This window comes from Cynocephalus volans, chromosome 8 (assembly GCF_027409185.1).
Source record: "Cynocephalus volans isolate mCynVol1 chromosome 8, mCynVol1.pri, whole genome shotgun sequence".
In the NCBI taxonomy this organism is placed as follows: Eukaryota; Metazoa; Chordata; class Mammalia; order Dermoptera; family Cynocephalidae; genus Cynocephalus; species Cynocephalus volans.
In genome coordinates this window covers 25,827,040-25,847,818 of record NC_084467.1, presented here as the reverse complement: position 1 = coordinate 25,847,818, position 20,779 = coordinate 25,827,040, and the positions used below count along the sequence as shown (strand labels likewise).

Here is a 20,779-nt window from a genome sequence, read left to right as displayed (position 1 = left end):
CTGAACATAAAATGCAATGTGATTCCTTCTTATCACTGGGAAAGGTTACTATTGGGAAAAATAGAATAGTTTGGTCAGGGCCCTCGCCTCAGGTCTCCTTGGGTGTGGTTTAGCACATCCATTGTAAGCAAATTGTGTGTGTGTGTATGTGTGTGTGTGTGTGTGTGTGTGTGTGTGTAGTTAGTGCACATACACACCCATGTATCTTTTTAGTTTTGTTGCTATTCTTGTGTTCTTCGGGGAGAGAGAGAGAAGAGAGGAGTTTTAGTGAAGCAGGTGGGCGGGTGTCTGCCTTGGGCATCCGCCTGGCGCAGCCATGCTTTCCAACCTATGGCTCCAAGGACCTTTTGGCCAGTTACCTAGCTCATAGACTTGCATGTAAGGGTTCTGGTGACCCAGCCTGGCCTATGAAGGGTTTGTGACCCAGTCTGTGAATGGGCTTGAGGGGTCTGGGAGCACCAGATCCAGCCCTAGCTCAATAATCGGCCCAGTCGGTGCAGGATTACCGGCAGGTAAAAGAGCCTGACAACTGGCATGGTCACCTAGCTTTACAATTGGCGTCACGAACAGGATTAAGAGCTAGACAATTGGCACTGTGAGTAGGATTCCAGGCCTTAGCCTTGCCAGACAAATTGGCGTTGTCGGCAGGATTATGCCACAATTGGTGTAGCCTGGGACAGGATTCTGAGCAGGTTCAGGAGCTGAAAGCCCTTGGAAGAAGGAGGAAATGTGGCTACTTTTGGATATGCTCTGCTCTATGGCCACCTTCCTGTTGACCGGGATCTGGCTGCTGCACAGTGTACCGCAAGGCAGCATAGACCAAGTACTACAACGCAAAACCCCTTGGAAGGGGGAGGAAATGTGGCTGTCCTTGAGTATGTGGTGCCCAGTGGCCACTTTTCTGCTGACCAGAGCCTGGCTATTGTTCACTATGCTGCAAACTGATTGAGATTTGCAGAAGAAAGCAAAGTCGTTGGAAGCATGGATGAATATCCTGGAGGACGATGTGCAGCAACTGGCCACTTCTGCCTCTCACACCAGGGAAGATGACAAACCCAGTGGTGAGTTGGGGAAACTGTGCATCACCAGGCACAACTTGTTGTGCACAAGAATTGAGAAAGTAAAGCAGCAGAAAGAGGGAGAGCCCCTGGTGGCTGCAGCTATGAGACCTAGGGGTGGATGCTGTAATGCACTTTAGAGACTACCTAGTAAACGCATGTTGCGTTTGTCTGAAGGCAAAAGGCTTGGAGGGTGCCGCTTAAACCCGATGGCCAGCTGGGTGCCATAAACCCCGAGAAAAGAGTGCCACCTGCAGATGGGCAGATGACCCGAGGATGGGTGCCACTGCAGAATTTCAAGTATGTTTTCACCTGGTGAGAAGGTGAAAAAGTTAGTCTCTGTTACTATGTGCCTGTCTCTGAGGCAGCGGCTGCAGAAAGATCTGCAGATATGCACCGGGACAGGGTACCCACTCCTTGATGGACTGGGAAAATGCAGCTGTTTGAACTGTGGGTGAACACTGCAAAAAACTGCCTGAGACTGAGTGAATAGCCAGTGTAAGCCTAACTGATTGAAGTAATTCTAAAGCCAGAATTTAAAAGGGAAGCAGAGCATAAAGATTTGGAAAATTTGCAGCCTGGCCACAGGGTAGAGAAGCGGAGAGCAGGAGAAAAATGAAAGGGTGAAGCAGATCAACTGTTTACTAAAGACATTATCTTGGCAGTGAGGCAGCCAGATGCTAAGAGCCAAGACAATGGAGAAAAAGGCCCTAGATGCATTTGAGAAGTCTGGATGGGTGCCCCACCCATCACAGGCCCTGAGGGCGTTTGAGAAGTTTGGGAGAGCACCCCCCCCATCCTAGGAGAACTGAGTTTGTCCTGGAGGGCAGACCTGAGGTGTCATTACCCTGGGCAAACTGCTCCCTGCATCACAGCCGCTCTGGCTGGAGCAATCCTGCCTCAGTACCTCAGAAGAAAAAAAGCCAAAAACCTTGGTGGCGTTCACGTTGTGTTAAGTTTGCAGGCCAGCAGTATGTGACAGCAGTGGAGGTGTGGCAGCTTCCACCTAGATTTCAGAAGATGTATGGAAAAGCCAGGGGACTCAGGCGGAGACCTGCTGCAGGGGTGGAGCTGCTGCAGAGGTCATCTAAGAGCAATGTGGAGCAGAAAAGTGGGGTCAGAGCCCCCACAGAGAACCCCCACATAGGAAATGTCTAGTGGAGCCAGGATGGCAGGACTGCCACCAGAAGCCCAGAACCGTGGGGCTGCTGGCAATGTGTAGTGCCAGCCAGGAAAAGCCACAAGCACCAGGCAGTTCAATGGTCTGCACTTGGCAGAGCTGTAGGAGCAAGATTGCCCAATGCTTTAGGGGTCCAGGTGCCCCAGTATGCTTAACGTTTGCCCTGTTTGGGTTTTGGATTTGTTTGGGGATTGTTTTTCCTTTCTTTTCCTCCCTTCTGGAATGGGAATGTGTACCCAATGTCTGTCCCACTGTATCTTGGAAGTAGATAAACTTGTTTTTGACTCTTTACAGGTTCATGGCTGGAAGGACTTTTGCTTTTGGTCTCAAGGAGACTTTGGACTTCGGACTTTTAAGTTGAAACAAGCTAAAGACTTGGGACTGGGATGGAATGTGTAATATGTAAATGTAAGAGTCATTTATCCTTGCTAAGGGAACATCGTGGAAGATTCTGAACGTGTAGATTGTATGGCAAGGACTCTGAAGGGGTGGATTGTTGGGAAAATAGAACAGTTTGGTCAGGGCCCTCACCTAGGTCTCGTTGGGTGTGGTTTAGCACATCTATTGTAAGCAAATTGTGTGTGTATGTGACTGTGTGTGTGTTTTTTTGTGTGTGTGGAGTTAGTGCGCATGCACACCAACGTATCTTTTTAGTTTTGTTGCTATTCTTGTGTTCTTGTGGGGGGGGGGGGGAGAGAGAAAGAGAGAGGTAGAGAGAGAGAGAGAGAGAGAGAGAAGAAAGGAGTTTTAGTGAAGCAGGCCGGTGGGTGTCTGCCCGGCGCAGCCATGCTTTCCAACCTATGGCTCCAAGGACCTTTTGGCCAGTAACCTAGCTCATAGACTTGCATGTAAGGGGTCTGGTGACCCAGCCTGGTGTGTGTGGTGTCTGGTGACCCAGCCTGGCATATGAAGGGTTTGTGACCCAGTCTGTGAATGGGCTTGAGGGGTCTGGGAGCACCACCCAGCCCTAGCTCAACAATCGGCCCAGTCGGGGTGCAGGATTACTGGCAGGTAAAAGAGCCTGACAACTGGCGTGGTCACCTAGCTTTACAGTTACTAAATCAAAAACAAAACAAAAACAAGCTCCACAGTCCCTATAGCTGGGAAGAATGGAAGAAATAAAAAGAACTTTAAATACAAGGACAATAGCAAGCTGAAAGCCAAAGGTAATAGAGGTGGGAAACAGCAAACATCTGATGGTGGGTTATCGATGGTTTTTAGTGCTACATTTAAAGTACAGTAAAGAATAGAATTGGCTATGAAAAAGATTTTAAGAAACACCAGTGATTAAAACAGCAGGACTGAATTTAGGGATAAACTAGGATTTTGCAGTTGAGGGAACAAAATTAAAAGTTTTTTTTTTTTTTTTTAAAGATGACAGGTAGGGCTGGCCCCATGGCTCACTCGGGAGAGTGCAGTGCTGGTAGTGCTGAGGCCGTGGGTTTGGATCCTATATAGGGATGGCCGGTGCGCTCACTGGCTGAGCGTGGTGCAGACCACACCATGCCGAGGGTTGTGATCCCCTTACCAGTCAAACAAAGAAAAAAAAAGATGACAGGTAAAGGGATCTTAACCCTTGACTTGGTGTTGTCAGCACCACACTCTCCCAAGTGAGCCAGGGGCTGGCCCCCAAATTAAAAGTTTTTCAGAACAACTCCTTGCCACACTAAAAGCTCAACTCTTACCTAGCCCTAGAGGGGCACTCAGTGAATGGTATTTACTTTGATAGCTTCACTACTTCTGCAGTGCTACTAAGAAGCATACTAACTAGTATTATCCAGTGTACTGGGTCTGTACAGTGGCAAGCAAAAGTTAATTCTGTGGCTGTTTAAGAGAACTGATTTCTGGACATAGTCTGTGTCCTAAACAGTTTTTACATACTGATGAAATGTCATTTTTAGGGATAACCAAGTTCCACCCTAGCAGATATTAGTTAGAGTAGATTTGTTTATTCACACTCAGCATCCTTTCCAACTTCTTTCTGGAAAACTAAAAAGTGCATTTCCCAGACTCCATTACAGTTAAGTTTTCCCACGTGAAATGGGGCCCATCAATGAGATGTTCTTCTGTGAGATTTGGAAGGCAGAAATGAGGCAGGAGCCATCTTTCTACCGTTCTGGCTGTTAATGCCGGCAAGCACACTTGTGGAAACACTGGGTTTTTTTGCAGCAACATTTAAGTGTCAAGAGCTTCATTGTTGTCAAGAGACAAGTGTGGTGGACACAGCAGTCTCTATGTGGTGGGTGTTGAAGGACAGTTGAAGGGTAGCAGGTATTTCAACCTTGAATTGCAGCTAGCATTTTCATTGGTGGCCTGATTCTAACCTGGTGGGTCTGTCAAACAGGCTTGTTTGGAATAATTTCTGAAGGCCCAGTCTGGAGCCCAATCCTCCTACCCTTCTAATGATTTTGTAAGCACCCAATTCCCTTTATTAAATCCTTTTCTGCTTAAAATACTAGATTGGTTTATCTTTCCTGTAACTAGATCCAGACAACATATTAGTATATCATCTGCCTGCATATTTAAACAGAAGAGTGAGTAGTTGGTCATGGGTGGCAGTATCATGCAGTGTGCTCTGGGGTACAAGCTCTGGAATCAGACTGCGTAGGTGCAAATTCTGGCTCTTCCACACACTAATTGGGTGACATGGGGAGTTGGCCTCTGTGCCTTAGTTTCCTCACCTGTAAAATGGGATAGTAATAATACATACAACTAATAGAGTTGTGGGACAGAATAAATGAGAAGATAATGCAAGCAAAGTGCTTACAACAGTGCCTGGCTTATCATAAGCCCTTCATGAATGTTAGCTATTATTATTATTAATTATGCAACCCATTTAAAGACTGCTCTTACCAAGTAGAAAACATAAATATTTTAGAACTTTATTACCACACATTTTCTTGTGGCCTACATAATGCTAACTTATACAAAGATGGAAACAGAAAAAACTTGACTGGTTCCATCATATTCGTGTACCCAGACAGGGTGATCATTTCAAAACTATATGCATGCCTGGGAATAGCAAAACTCTAACTAGTCAATTGAAGACCTTGCCCTAACGAAGAATTATTATTTAGACACAATTTTTGTCATTTTTCCCCTTTCAACTGTTACCTCATTAATTATGCTCTATGAACCAGGATGTTTGTTATTCAAATTAAGAAAACAGATTTTGTGAGAATGGGATCTGTACTCTCTAAGATTTGCAATCTACAAGTTTAAAATTTTAGTGTTTAGGGCTGACCAGTTGCCTCATTTGGTTAGAGTGTGGTGTTGGTAACACCAAGGTCAGGGGTTCAGATCCCTTTATTGGCCAGCTGCAAAAAAAAAAAAATTTAATTAATTAATTAATTTTAGTGTTTGGACTTAGAATACTATTCTACTGAGTATGTTAAGAAAGGCTAGATAAAATGATGGTCTGATTTGGTTTGCTGACGTGTCTTCTGATGATAAAAAATGAATTGTGGATTTTGGAATAAAACTTCCCCTAAATATTCTGAAATTATAAGAATTTTACGTTGCACCTTATCTATAGTGCCAGTAAGACAGAGGGAACTGAAGATGATACCCTCCATGTTTCAGATGCTGCTGAGAGCCACAGGACTCAAAGCAGTGGAGATGTTCTGAAGGATTAGAAAAACAATTGAAAGAAAGCAACTTCATCTTTCGATTCAATAATTAATTTTATACTGTTTTGAACTCCATAGAGATACGTATTTTCATTTCCTATTTTTTAAAATAAAATATATTTGAGCCAGCCCGTGGCTCACTCAGGAGAGTGTGGTGCTGATAACACCAAGACCACGGGTTCGGATCCCATATAGGGATGGCCGGTTGCTCACTGGGTAAGCATGGTGCTGACAACACCAAGTCAAGGGTTAAGATCCCCTTCCCAGTAATCTTTAAAAATATTTAAAAAATAAAATAAAAATAATAAAATGAAATAAAATATATTTTATTCTACTTTTATGAGAAGAGCAGATAAAAGGTGAAAGGTGAAGTGCATTCATTCAAGACATATTTATTGAGCACCTACTCTGTACCAGACTATACCTGGCCCTGGGAATACAAAGATAAATAACATGTCAAAGGTTAGGGCTCTCAAGCTGCTCAGTGTCTATCAGAAGAGAGAGAGTCAGAGAAAGAGAGACAGAGAGGAAGAGAGAGAAAGGCTTTTAAACAAAGTTACAGTAATGAAGAAAATACTCATAGTAGATATGTAAAACCAAAGAAGCAAACAACTGTGCCCGGAAGTGTCCAGAAAGGTTTCCAAAAGGCAACAACATTTGGGTTGGATCTTGATGGAGGAATAGAAGTTCACACATTGAAAAGAGGGCAAAGGGCATCCTACACAGAAAGCACCAAGTACAAACGCACAAATAGCATATTAAACAGTATGACCTCTTCAGGGATAAGAATTTGCCATGGCTAGAAACGAAGGGACTGTGGGAGATGAAAGTCGAAAAGTATGTAGGCACCAGATCTTGAAGCCCCTCCATTTTTGTAGGTTCTGAGGCACTTTTGAAGGATTTTGAAAAGAATGACATAATTATAGGTCTACCAATGACTAGTTGTGCAACTAAGTGAAGTTATTTAACTCTAAGCATCAGTTTCCTTTTTGTAAAATGAGGACATTGATTGTTAGAGGCTCTAAGGAAGTTTGTTAGGAGGATTCAATAAGACAATAGGTAAAATAAATAAGACTAAATAAGACAACAGCAATAAGCACACAAAGAGATGTTTAGCATCATTAGTCATAAGGTAAATGTATATCAAAATCACTGTAAGATCCACAAAAACATTTAAGTGCTATGGTTTGAATGTTTTTGTCTCCTTCAAAATTCATGTTGAAACAACCTCCACTTCACACGCACTAGGATGTATACAATAATAATTTTTTAAAAACACAAAAATAGCAAACGTTGGCCAGGAATGGAGAAATCATATACACTGCTGGTGGGAATGTAAAATGATGCAGCCACTTTGGAATACAGTCTGGCAGTTCCTCAGATGATAAACATAGAGTTACCATATGACCCTGTGATTCCACTCCTAGGTATATAGAACCAAAAGAAATGAAAACATATGTCCACACAGAAACTTGTATACGAATGTTTATAGTAGCATTATTCATAACCCAAATGTGGGTGGAAATAACCCAAATGTCCATCAATGGACAAACAGATAAACAAAATGTGGTATATCCATACAATAGAATGTAATTCAGCCATAAAAAGAATAAAGTACTCATACATGCTATGACATCGATGGACCTTAAAAACCTCATGCTAAGTGAAAGAAGCTAGTCACAAAAGACCATATATTTTATGATTTCAATTATATGAAGTGTCCAGAGTGGGCAGATCCATAGAGACAGAAAGTAGGTTAGTGGTTATCAAGAACAAGGGAGACATGGGAATGGGAGTGACTGTTACCAGGTATGGGGTTTCTTTATGAAGTGATGAAAATGTTCTAGAATTAGAGGGTGGTGATTGGTTACATAACTTTGTGAATATACCAAAAAACTCTGAATTACAGACTTTAAAAGGGTGAATTTTATGGTATGTGAGTTATATCTCAATAAAAATAAAGTTAATATTTGGGTGTTTACTAGGCATTGCGCTAAGCACTTTACACTCATTATCTTATTCATTATCTTATATCAGTCCTCACAATAGCCTTATGAGGTAAGTACTGCTGTGATCTCCACTGTATAGGTAAAGAAACTGAGGCCCAGAGAAATTAAAAGAAAATCTTCTCCAAGATCACACAATGAATGAACAGAGATTGGAATTCAAGCAGACTGACTCTATCTAAAGCTGGCACTCCGAAGTCTTGTACTATTCTACCCACAATAATACACACAAAATGTCTAGCATAATGCCTGACATGCAGCTAGGGATCAATAAGTATTAGGTATTATTGAGATGATCCAATTTGCATACCCAAAAGAAACCCTGAGGAGGGGAAACTGGGAGAGACAAGGACCAGGGAGACCCTCACTGGCCAGCTGCCAAAAGGAAAAAAAAGACAATATAATTGTCAAAACAAGACACGGTGAGGAACTTTACTAAGACAATGGCAGTGAAGACAGATGAAGGAGTAAACACCAGGAACTTTTTCAAGAAAATAGGAATTGTCCTATACATTGGGGTCAGTTACAACTTGGTAACATATACATAGCTATAGGATTTTAAAATAACTTGCATTCTTAATAGTACTTTTGAATCATCAAGAAAGGGTTAAATTATTTTCAGAATATGTGGTTAAGTCATGGAATTGGGTAATATATTTCAGATTTTCTTCTTTCAGTAGACTAACCTTATAAATTGAAACAGCAAGTTAGACTATTTCACGTAGGACATGCAAAATTCAAATGCAAACATTTTAAATGTCTGTGCTATGAGCTGAACATATCCCCCAAAGTTTCATGTGTTAGAATCATAATCCCAGGGCCAGCCTTTGGCTCACTTGGGAGAGCGTGGTGTGACAACACCAAGTCAAGGGTTAAGATTCCCTTACCAGTCATCCTTTAAAAAAAAAAAAGAATCTTAATCCCCACTGTGATTGTGTTAAGAGGGTGGGAAATCCCATTAAGGTAATTGAAAGGTGGGACCTTTAAGAGATGATTAGATTGTGAGGACTGTACCCTTGTGAATAGATTGATTCATTCATGGAGTAATGGGTGTGGTTCTGATGGCTTTAAAAGGTGAGCGGGTTAGCTCAAGCCTTTCACCATGTGATACTCTGCGTTGCTGTGAAGAGTCACCACCAAGCAACAAGGCCCTCACCAGATGTGTTCCCTCGACTTTGGATTTCCCAGCCTCCAAAACTGTAAGAAATAAATTCTATTTCTTTATAAATTACCCAGTTTTAGGTATTTTGTTATAACAACAGAAAATGGACTAATACAATCTGTAAGAGTTAAATATCAAAAACAGTCCTTTGAATATTATAGAATTCAAGATTCCCATCAAGTTAAGTGATCTTTAAAAAGGTGGTTGGAAAGACAATTACATATGTTAGGAACCATTAAGTTTAAAGTTCTTTGGAAAAGAAAGAAAAGACATTTCTATAAGTAGACTGAAGATTTAGGTAACAAGTGTAACTTTAAGGTTGCAGTCCACCCCTTCCTTCCACCTTCTTCCACTCTATCCTCCTCCCCCTCCTCCCCAACTGCTGCACAACATCTTAGAATATAAACAAACTAATAATTTTAAAATAAAATAAAATGTAAATAATAATAATTATAATTAAGGTTGTGGTCTAGAAGACCATCTCTTTTATGATATATAGTTATTAATCTAGAATTTAGTGTGTCTCATCAGGATCATCAAAATGAATCTTGTTAGCCTCCTTAGCAAAAATCCCTGGGTCATAAATAACATCAGCCAACTGGAGTGGTAACTGTATTATTTGATGAATAAAAATTTAACTCTGGGAAGATTTAGAATTAAATATAAAAACATTTAAGTGCTATGGTTTGAATGTTTTTGTCTCCTTCAAAATTCATGTTGAAACAACCTCCAGTGCAACAGTATAAGAGGTGAGGACTTTGGTAGATGATTAGGCCACAAGGGCTCTACCTGTATGGATGGGATTCACCCCCTTATAAAAGGACTTGAGGGAGTAAATTTGTCCCCTTCTGCCCTTCCATCCCTTCTACCATGTGAGGACACCAAAGTTTATCCCCTCTGAAGATACAGCAACAAGGTGCCATCTTGGAAGCAGAGAGTAACCCTCACCAGACAGGGAACTAATGGCCCCTTGATCTTGGACTTAGCCAGAACCATGAGAAATAAATTTCTGTTTTCATAAATTACCCATTCTCAAGTATTTTGTTACAGCAGCACAAATGGACTAAGACAAAAAAGATTTAGAATTAATTTTAAAAAATTTTAAGAGAATCAAAACCATAGTTGGGAAAGTCTCATTGAGAAGATGACATTTGAGTAAAGTCCAAAAGAGGTAAGAAAGAGAGTCATGTGGATGTCTGGGGAGAGTATTTCAGGCAAATGGAACAGCAAGTGCAAAATCCCTGAGGTGGAGCAGGCGAGGGGGTGTTGGCGCAAGGAGGGATGGGGAGAGCAAGGGGAGATGGAGTCAGAAAGGGAAAGCAGATTGTGAGGGAGGTAGGACATGATGAGACAGTTCCTGCAGGGCCTTGTAGACTATTATGGGGCTTTTGGCTTTTAACTGTGTAAGAGGGGAAGCCACTTGAAGACAGGGAGCCACTGACCAATTTTGAGAAGTGACAAAAACTTCCCTCAAAGGCATCAAAAAACTTCCATCAAATCCTTTAAATATTATTAACATATATTACTTCACTGAAAGGATTAAGTCTATTAGACAAAAATTCTGTTTTATCTAAAAATAACATTTAAATGATATAAGATGAATCAAACACTGTTATTACCCTATCTTTCAAAGTTTTTCCCGGGCCCAAATCATTATCAACGGCAAAGCTGTTGATTTCAGGGCTATGAGATAAGGTCTGGCCAACTGGCCTCTTCTGTGGGGTCGGAAATCTACATGGCCAGCTCCCTGGAAGATGCCCCAGTGCTCAAGATGTCTCCTGCTAGCATCGTACAGCAGACTCCACACGTGCGACCATTTGGCCACGGGTTCCAGGCCAGATGCTCATTTCCCATTTACCACTTTGTGGCCAGGGATGTTTCCAGGAATAATGATATACCTGGTAATCGGCACAAATGACAAACGCATCCACACCTGGGGCACGGGGGAGATAAGACTGGAGGGGAAGTTTGCTGAGGATTTTGGATGCTTTCCCGAAAAGGATCAGTTACAAGTCTTCAGAGAAGGGGAGCCGTGTGACTACTGGCCCTTCCGGAGACTCCTCTGGCGGCGTTAGGAGAAAATGCAGAGCAAGTACAGGAGGCATTGGAAGGCTACCGCCATTCACCTCCGGACCTAGAGGTGAAACGAACATGTGTTTCACCATCTGCACAACTATCAGCCCGACTGGGTGGTGGTTTTACGTGAAATTAAGTGAAATGATTCATAGAGGTGAAAGCGCTCTATTGACTATATAAAGTTCTGCAAATATAAAGGTTTATTAAGAATAGAGGTGATACTGACGTGTGTAGTTAGATGCCCACTAGGAGTGAATCTACCGCTTGCAAACACGTCTTGGAAAAACGTGGAATATGACTACTGGCACAATCAACAATAAATAAGTGCATTTGAAGGGTAAGGGGCCAAACCGCTGACTAACTTGTAAAAGAGGCTGCCTACCTAGGCAGAAGATGCACGTGTACGGTTCCGTCATGAACCAAATACCTGGAGCTCAATATTTGCTAGGTGTAGTAAGTGTGTCTTCGGTTCTAAGCCCAAATCTGTCGCATCATAATATAAAACCAGAGGATGGAGGCTGTACCAAGAAAATCGGGCTACTGCCCTGGGAGCCACCCTCTCGAAGCAGCGCCCCCCGGCCGCGCCCCGAGGAATCCCCAGACTCCCTCCCCGCCGCCCCGCGCGCCGCCCGTCGCTCCGCCGCGCAGCCCGAGCCGGCCGCCGACCCTCCCGAGTCCGCGGCGCCCGACGGCTCCAGACACGCCCGGCGCCATCCCCGTGCCGGCTTCCCGCCGCCGCCACCAGGAGGCTCCGCGCGCCTTCCCGCCTTTCCCCGGGCCGCGGCCGGGCCAGGCCGGGCAGGGCGGCGAGGGGGCGCGGGCGGCGACGGCGCGGCCATTGTCCCGCAGCCCCTCCCGGGCGCTCAGGAAGGGCCGGCCCGGCGGGCGGGGAGGCGCGGCCGGGCGCGAGGAGGGGCGGCCCGGGAGTCCGAGCCCGCCGCCGCCCGCCGCTCCCCGCGGGCCGCCCGGGCCGCCGCCGCCCGCGCCTCCTTTGTGACGGTCTCCAGCCCCTCGGAGCCGGCGGGCCCCGGGCTGCAAATGGCGCCCGCGCGCCCGGCGCCTCGCGCCGCTCTCCCGGCCCGGGGACGTCTGGGGACGGCGCACCCGGGGCCCGCATCCCAACGCCGCCGCCGCCGCCGCCCGGCCGGTCAGAGCCCGCTGCGCCGCCGCCCGCAGCCAGGCTCGCGGCCCGACCCCGGGCAGCCCCGACGCCCCGCCCGCGCCGCGCGCAACCACTTACCGCGGGCCACGGCGCACCGGCCGGTCGCGCGCGCGGGTTGGGGGAAGATTCCCGGTTCTCGGCAGGGTATAGACACCCTTTCGAAGCCGTTCCTTGGCGCCCTAAAACAAGTAGCCCCAACGTGAGAGAAACAAAAGGTATTTGCTGACGTGGGCGTTGGACAGAAACGCCCGAGGGCTGGGGACACAATTAAAGGGGCAACGCACAGATTTCAGGCACCAACCAGCAGCTTCGCCCACTCCCCCTGCCCTTGCCCACACCCCGCTGCACCCTCCAGAGGCACCGGGGTGCCCAGATTCTCTGGCAATAGACTGGGGATCATTATTTTAGTCAGGAGCTTAAATTTAACATTGTACTTCACGTTGGGAAAGGCGCCTCCGGAGGGCAGAAGGGCTGGATTTCTAGGATCTGGGGAATTTGGTTTAGGAAAGAGGGCGGGACTTAGGCGTGCCCACAAGTACTGTGTAAGTGCATGTGACCTTATTGTACTTAAGTTTAGCAATATCAAATGTAAGAGATTTCTACAGAATTTCCCCCTTTATTGGCAACCTTTTCTAAAACCTCTACAGGTTACAAGCATTTCATATGAAGAAGAAAACCCAGAGAGGCCGAGAACATAATTTCTTAGTTAAATCCAGAGAAAATATAAAATTAGTAAAAACAGCGAGTTTTGTGTTTTCAGATACAAAAATTCATTGGACATCAAGCCTCTCCTGACATATTTATGTCTCAAATATTTAGAGTACAAACATCAGGTTATACATTTGCTAAAATAGTAAATCATTGAATCACTGTTACTACAGAAGCATTAATTCTATAAACTAAATTAGTTTCCTGGTTCCTTATACTGGAGTCAGGTATTGAAAAGTACTGGGGCCAGCCCGTGGCTCACTTGGGAGAGCACGGTGCTGACAACACCAAGTCAAGGGTTAAGATCCCCTTACCGGTCATCTTTAAAAAAAAAAAAGAAAAAAATAGTACTGTTATTATAGGAAAACAGACAAAAAGAAGACTCAAATTTCAAAGCATACATTTAATTTTTAATGGATTCCTTTCCTACGTCATAGTCATTGGACAAAGCTTATCACTTTGAGGATCATACATTCTATGAGAAGGATTCAAAATATTCACAACTCTCTTAATGTCACTTCGGTATTACTCCAGAGGTGTTTTGCCGTTTAGTTGCATTTCCTCATCTTCTAAACAGGTAAGTGGAAACATGTTTTGAAATCATTAGGTGTCAGGAGTATGGCATGTGCTCAAGCTACTCGCTAGCATCCCCACTGAAGATTCCCCCAGAAAGATCTGGACATTGTTATAGCAAAAAGTTTTATTTTAGACTTAATTAAAACATGCAAAAGAGTTCTACAAACATGTTCCTCAAGAGAGCATATCAGGTTGGTGATAAACTGTTGCAGTGAAGAAGTAATGGGAGTTTCTTTCCTCTCGCCTTCATCCTCCTAGCTTCAGGAGTTTATGCTTCTCTATTTTGGTGTTTGTCGAGCTCTTTTATCTGCCTGTAATCCTGACGATTGGGCCAATTGTCGAGCTAGGGCTGGGTCTGGAGCTCACAGACTCCTCAAGCCCGTTAACAGACTGGGTCACAAACCTTTCACATGCCAGGCTGGGTCCCCACACCCCTCTCATACCAGGCTGGATTGCCAGACCCCTCACACGCAGATGTATGAGTTGGGTAACCGGCAAACAGTTCCTTAGGTTGGAGAGCACAGCCACATAGGCAGACACCCGAGGCAGACGCCAGCCAAGTCCTAGCGCAGAGCATGCGCACTAACTCCACCCACACGCAATTTGCTTACAAAGAATGCGCTGCACCACCCCCAACCGGACTTAAGGTGAGGGGACATGATTAAATTATTCTGTTTTCCCAACAATCCACCCCTTCAGGGTCCCTCATTGTACAATCTATGCTTCAGAATCTTCTGTGATGTTCCCTTATTGAGAATAAATGACCCTTACATTTACATAACCTATTGTCTGTTCAATATGCCTTAAGGCTTGTAGTTCTGTCCTTTTAACTATTAGCCGCATACTTCCGGTTGACAGTTACCATGGGTGTGATCCTCCATGGGAATCCTGCAGTCATACTAATGGGAAGTTCAACGCACATTCAGTAGGCCGAAACATCAATCATACAACTCTGGTGCAGTGCCTGCAGCCAGAACACTTTGGGCGAAAAAACAGAAGAGTTATTGGTACCAATAGGGGAAGTTTTCACCCCTCTGGTAAGATACATGCCAGTTTGCCATCCTGAGAAAGGATGGTTGCAGGAATAGGTACCTTACCTGGCTTATGATACCATACTTTATCGGCTAACACTGTTGGATCTGTAGTTCCTACATGTAACAGTATAGGGGAACTCATAATTGGCCATAATGATAATACAAATGTGCCCTTTGGAACAGAGTGCTTATCTGTTCCAGGTCATGTTACCTTTACTCAAGGAGGCCAGGTACTTGTCACCCAAGGTGAAACTTGCAAGTCTTCCTCTAATCCTTTTCCCCGAAGCCCTATTAGACCTACCCAGCGTATATGGGGGGCTTTTATTCTCCAAGGCCATTCCCATTGTACTGTCTGTCCCTGTTGCAAACAGATTGGGGCGAGTAAGAGAATATTTCCATTCTTGCCATATCCTAGTTTCAAAAGCTTATCTTTAGTAGTGATTTGCAGCTGTATAGGTGCTGCAGCCCTATGCAACAGAGCTTCCACTGCAGAGGGTCCACCCTTGTGGGGTCTCTCATTTAGAATCCTGACTGCCAGCCATAATTGCCGTGTCCACCCCTTCAGGGATGGGGTTGGGTAGATAGCCTTAGTCCCTTTTTTAAAAGACCATTGTGCCATATCATCCCCAGGCAGCGGGAATGATTGAACATGTTACTTGCCATGTTACTACCCATGTAACTTCCACTGAATGGACAACTAGGAGGCCCACCTCTGAGCCCCATGTCCCGTAAAGTGGGTTCCATTATCACTCTCTATGACTACAGGCCGGCCATACATGGCTGTAAGGCTATTCAATGCCTTCACAGTGTTTACCTGGTCTGGGGCCTTGCAAGGCCATACAAACAGAAGACCAGTAGCCATATCAACAGCTGTGAAGATGTATCTGAAATTCTCTGACCTTGGCAGTAGTCTAACAAAGTCCATTTGCCATTGAGTCAGGGGCACCCTTCCTTGAGTTATTTGCCCATCTGTATGGGGCACCCGCCGGAGGTGTGGACACTCTTGAGCACATACTGGACAAGCACAACGGGCATTCACTACATCTTCCCATTTTACAGGCAGGGCCCATCTTTGAGCCACCATCCACATGGTTTTACTGCCAGCATGCTGCATTCGTCTATGTAACCACTGGGCTACATCAGTAGCTGGGGCTCTCTCCAGCCATCTTACCTTAGCCAAGGCATCAGCTTCATCATTTCCTGGACTGGCTAAGGGGAACTGTCCTGTGACATGGAAAAGAGTTACTTCTTTCTCATGCCCCAATTCCCATAACTCTTGCCACATGGCTTGTCCCCACAGGGGTCGGTGGCCTACCATCCACTGTTGATACTTCCAAGTAGAAATCCAAAGGGTTAAATCTTTGTACATAGCCCAGCTGTCAGTACAGAAGGTTAATGGCCCAGGCTCATTTTTTATCACCATCCATACTGCTCTCAATTCAGCCCATTGACTGCTTTACCCTGTACCATTTTCATACCACATGGTATCTGTTAAGGGCTGGACAGCAACAGCTGTCCACGATGCTGAAGGTCCCATTCTAGAGCCATCTTTATACCAAGCTTGCTCTGTAACAAGTCCCTGTCCCTCACGGAAAGGTGTAGCCTCCACCTCCATGGGTGTTGCGTCAAATTTTCCTCCACAACCTCTACTGGGCCTGCCACAGTTTGCAACTCTTTGGACAGAGGACTCATTGACACAGTGCTCCTTTGTTCTATATATGCTCCCCATTTAGACAAAGTGGGAGTCTGAGCTACACCCATTTTAGGGTAGGTTGCCCACGTGTGCAGCCAACCTATTATGGGGTATGTCGTTCTTACTCGGACTTTGGCAGTTCCTGTGATAGCTTCAGTGGCTTTCAAGGCAGAATACACAGGTGCTAACTACTTTTCTATTAGGGTATAACATACTTCAGCACCCTTCCAGAGCTTAGACCAGAATCCTACAGGTGTGCAGAATCAGTCCTGTCTCTGCCACAAACCCCATCCTAACCCCTCCTGGGTTATATGTACATCTAACTCAAACAGCTTAGTGGGGTTGGCCACTTGTAAAGCTTGTACTTGCTGTATTTCCTTTTTTGTAGCCCGGTAAGCCTGTTCTACTTCCTTAGTCCAATCCCAGAGGGCTCCTTTCTTTGTCAATGCATACAGTGGGCATGCCATTTGGGCCATATCGGGTACAAAAGCTCTCCAATACCCCAAAAGTCTCAAATATGTCTGTAGCTGAGCTACCATTGTGGGTCAAGTGTATGCCTGTATCTTATCTATAATAGCTTCTGGGATGATCCTTGTCTTACCCGACCAGACCACTCTTAGGAATTTGACTGACAGCCCAGGTCCTTGCATTTTGGCTGTGTTCACGGTCCACCCACATTGTTCCAAATGACTTAGCAGCATTGGAGCTGCCTGGTTTAAATTTTCAAGAGAATCAGAGGTTAGTAACACATCATCAATGCAGTGAAACATTGTAACCGTGCTGGGTCGAGTCCACTTGGCTAGGTCCCCAGTCACCAAGTCATGACAGATGGTTGGGCTATGCAGATAACCTTGTGGCAATACTTGAAAGGTCCACTGTCTTCCTTACCAGGTGAAGATGAACTGATCTTGGCTATCAGCCAAGATTGGAAGAGAGAAAAAAGCATTTGCAAGGTCCAATACATAATGATAAGTCCCCAGCTGAGTCGTCAGCTGATCTATCATGTCATGAACTCAAGGCACAGCTGCATGCAAAGGATGCACTACTTTGTTCAGTTCTTGATAATCCACAGTCATTCTCCAGGTACCATCGGGCTTTTTCACTGGCCATAATGGAGCATTAAATGGGCTATCAGTCAGACAAATAATGCCAACATTCTCGAACTCTAATATAGTGGCACTTATCTCTGCATGTCCTCCTGGTAGGTGATTCTGCTTTACATTAACTACATGTCTTGGCTTGGGTAACACCTGTGGGTCATGTTTAGCATATCCTCATAACACAATCTTTGCTGTCCGTATTCACAGCTGAAACTCTCCAACTGTTGTTTCTAGGTGCAAACCATAAAGCACATCCATACCCAAGATGTATTCAGCTAGGGAGATATATATACATAATATACATGAGGAGGTAATCTTCTTATGCCCAATGGCAAAGACACAGCTTTGACCTCAGTTGTATTTCCTCCATAGCCATCTATACAAACTGTGGCCCCTGGAAACTTATCTGTATTGCCATATATCAGGCTACATTCTATGCTTGTATCCACCAATGCCAAAACATGCTGCACATTTGTCTTCGACCAATATATTGCCAATTCAACATGAGGCCTCTGGTCCTCACCTGCCCCCAAAAGACGAGTACCTTGGCCTGCTCCCTGATCAAAATGGAACAGTTCATCTGCCTCCTCAAGAGCAACCAAAAAGTCCTTTAAATCCACTGAGCATACCTTGCTACCTGTTTCCTTGTAGAATATACTATAAAGCATAGGTATTTCACAGGGCCTGGTTTTCCAAAGCCTTGCAGTTTCAAATATTGACCTTGCAGAGGACTGGAAATTTCCCTCGGGGTATAAGTCTCTGTTGCAAGATAAGAATTGTGGCACAGCAGGCTGGCCCGTGGCTCACTCGAGAGAGTGCAGTGCTGGTAACACCAAGGCCGCGGGTTCGGATCCTATATAGGGATGGCCAGTTCGCTTACTGGCTGAACGTGGTGCTGACAACACCAAGCCAAGGGTTAAGATCCCCTTACCGGTCATCTTAAAAAAAAAAAAAAAAAAGAATTGTGGCACAGCAGGTTGCTGGCTCAAAGACAGACTAGTTACTGATTGTTTTATAAAGATACTGAGAAAGTGCTGTTAAGAAGGAATGTTTGCTAAGATCAAACTGTTGCTGATAGGACCACTTAATTGCCTTGCTGGAATGTCATCTGGCTTGCTTCACTGAAAGTTATGAGCCTATACTGTTAAACTATAACCCCACCTTTGTCTCTTCCTGTAACTTCCTGGTCTGGAAAATAAATTCAGGAAGAGAACCCCAATTTGGCATTAATTTCCCAAGGAAGGAATGCCTCTCTCTTAAGGGTTCCAGGAGATTAACCACTTCGGGGCCTCTCACTGCTCAGTAGAGATGGGCTTTGAGTAATCCTTTGCATCTCCGTCACCCAGGGGAAGTGGGATGACAAATCCATGGGGGGCAAAGCAACGCAAAGCAACATTTCCTGACGTTTGGTGAAACACTGTTCAGGGTGCAATTGCCACAAGGCAAACAGAACTGCATTTGGCTGCCGGTCAATTTTCTTTTTATCAACCCCTGCTCAAGCCACATCTGCTTATAGCTAGTCTTGCTTGGTCCCTTTGGGATAAAGTCCTGAGCATTTCTTGGGGGTTTGGTCTTAGCCAGCTTTTGGACCCCTTTTGCTTGTTTGCTATCCTCTACTTCACCCAAGCTGGCTATCATGGTCATTACCTCATGTATAGGACGACCAATGTATGGGGCCAGTATGGCCATCAGTAACCCAAAGGACATTGACGGGGCATTTTGCAGCACTATGTCTCTCATGCTGCCTATAAAGTTTTCACCATCTGGGCCATGAGTGTTCACATTAAACGTGGACTGCCGCATCCCCAGCTCTTGAATGATTTGGACCAGCTCAGCATACGTTTGCCATTTACTAACAATCTTGGGCAGTTCTCCAGCATTTGCCCAGACAGTTCGGGCAGCTGCATTCACTCAGTTCATCAAAGAGTGATTACCTGGCCCTTGTGCATATCTGCAGCTATTCTGCAGCCGCTGCCTCAGGGACAGGTGTTTGGTAATGGAGGTCAATTTCTCCATCTCCTCACCAGAGCATACCACACTATCCACTTTAGGTCCCATAACCACGACAGCCAGGCAACCAGGGTCTCCCCATGTTTCTGCCTGAACTGTCTCCCAAAATCAACCAGCCTGGGTATATGGGACATAGGTGGTAAACCCGGTCACCTGTGGATTGCCCACTGGTGTCCATCTGGTCCCATAGGCTGCTCATGTCTCAATTTCTGATACACAGCAGGTCATGCCTGGAGACACACGGTTTCCCCCAACTCACCACTCTGTTGGTCATCTTCCCTGGTGTGAGAGGTAGGAGTGGCCAGTCACTGCACTTCATCCTCCAGGACATTTATCCTTGCTTCCAACAACTCTGCTTTCTGCTGCAAATCTCGATCAGTTTGCAGCATAGTTATCAGTAGCCAGGCTCTGGTCAGCAGAAAAGTGGCCACTGGGCACCACATGCTCAAGGATAGCCACATTTTCTCCCCTTCCCAAGGGGTTTTGCATTGTAGTTCTTGGTCTATGCTGCCTTGCAGTACAGTGTACAGCAATCAGATCCCAGTCAACAGGAAGGTGGCCATAGGGCAGAGCATATTCAAAAGTAGCCACATTTCCTCCTTCTTCCAAGGGCTTTTGGCTCCTGTATCTGCTCAGAATCCTGCCAACTATGCCAACTGTCAAGCTCTTTTACCTGCCCATAATCCTGCCAACTGGGCCAATTGTTGAGCTAGGGCTGTGTCTGTTGCTCTCAGACCCCTCAAGCCTGTTCACAGACTGGGTCACAAAACCTTCACATGCCAGGCTGGGTCACCAGACCCCTCACACACAGGTCTATGAGCTAGGTAACTGGCAAACAGGTCCTTGGAAGCTGTAGGTTGGAGACCATGGCCACGTGGGCAGATGCCTGAGGCAGATGCCAACCAAGTTGTGGCACCATGCATGTGCACTAACTCCACACACACACACAATTTGCTTACAAAGAATGTGATGCACCACCCCCAACCAGACCTAAGGTGAGGGGACCTGATTAAATTATTCTATTTTCCCAACAGTGCTCTAGCATTAACTAGTACTTATTCTCTTAAGTTCTGTTTTGTTTGCTTTTTCACATCCTCAGTTCACATTCTTGAGGGAGATAATTCATTCCAATTTTAACAGATATTTTTTCAGTGCCTACTGTGGGTAAGGTTTTTGTTCTCGGCTCTTGGCATGCAATGGTGAGAAAAAAAATCACCTGGTCCCTGCTTTTATGGGGCTTGCAGTCTAGTGTGATCAAGACTAGTTAGATTGTAGTCCAGATAGATGTAATCAAATAAATGTATAATTAAAAATTGGATAAGTCTGAAGGAAAGATATATAGTGCTGTGAGAATATAGATGAATAGGGCCCTGTCTTATAAGGAA

At 45.0% G+C, this 20,779-nt stretch overlaps 1 protein-coding gene across 1 annotated transcript in view; it reads right to left on the bottom strand.

Moving 5' to 3' along the window:
• ZBTB8A (zinc finger and BTB domain containing 8A) overlaps positions 1-12,482 on the bottom strand; it is a 38,875-nt gene extending 26,393 nt beyond the window's left edge. Inside the window, exon 1 of the mRNA XM_063106905.1 lies at positions 12,352-12,482. The gene's annotated coding sequence lies outside the window, so the exon portion shown is untranslated. The remainder of the gene's footprint in view (positions 1-12,351) is intronic.
• Positions 12,483-20,779: the final 8,297 nt, after the last annotated feature.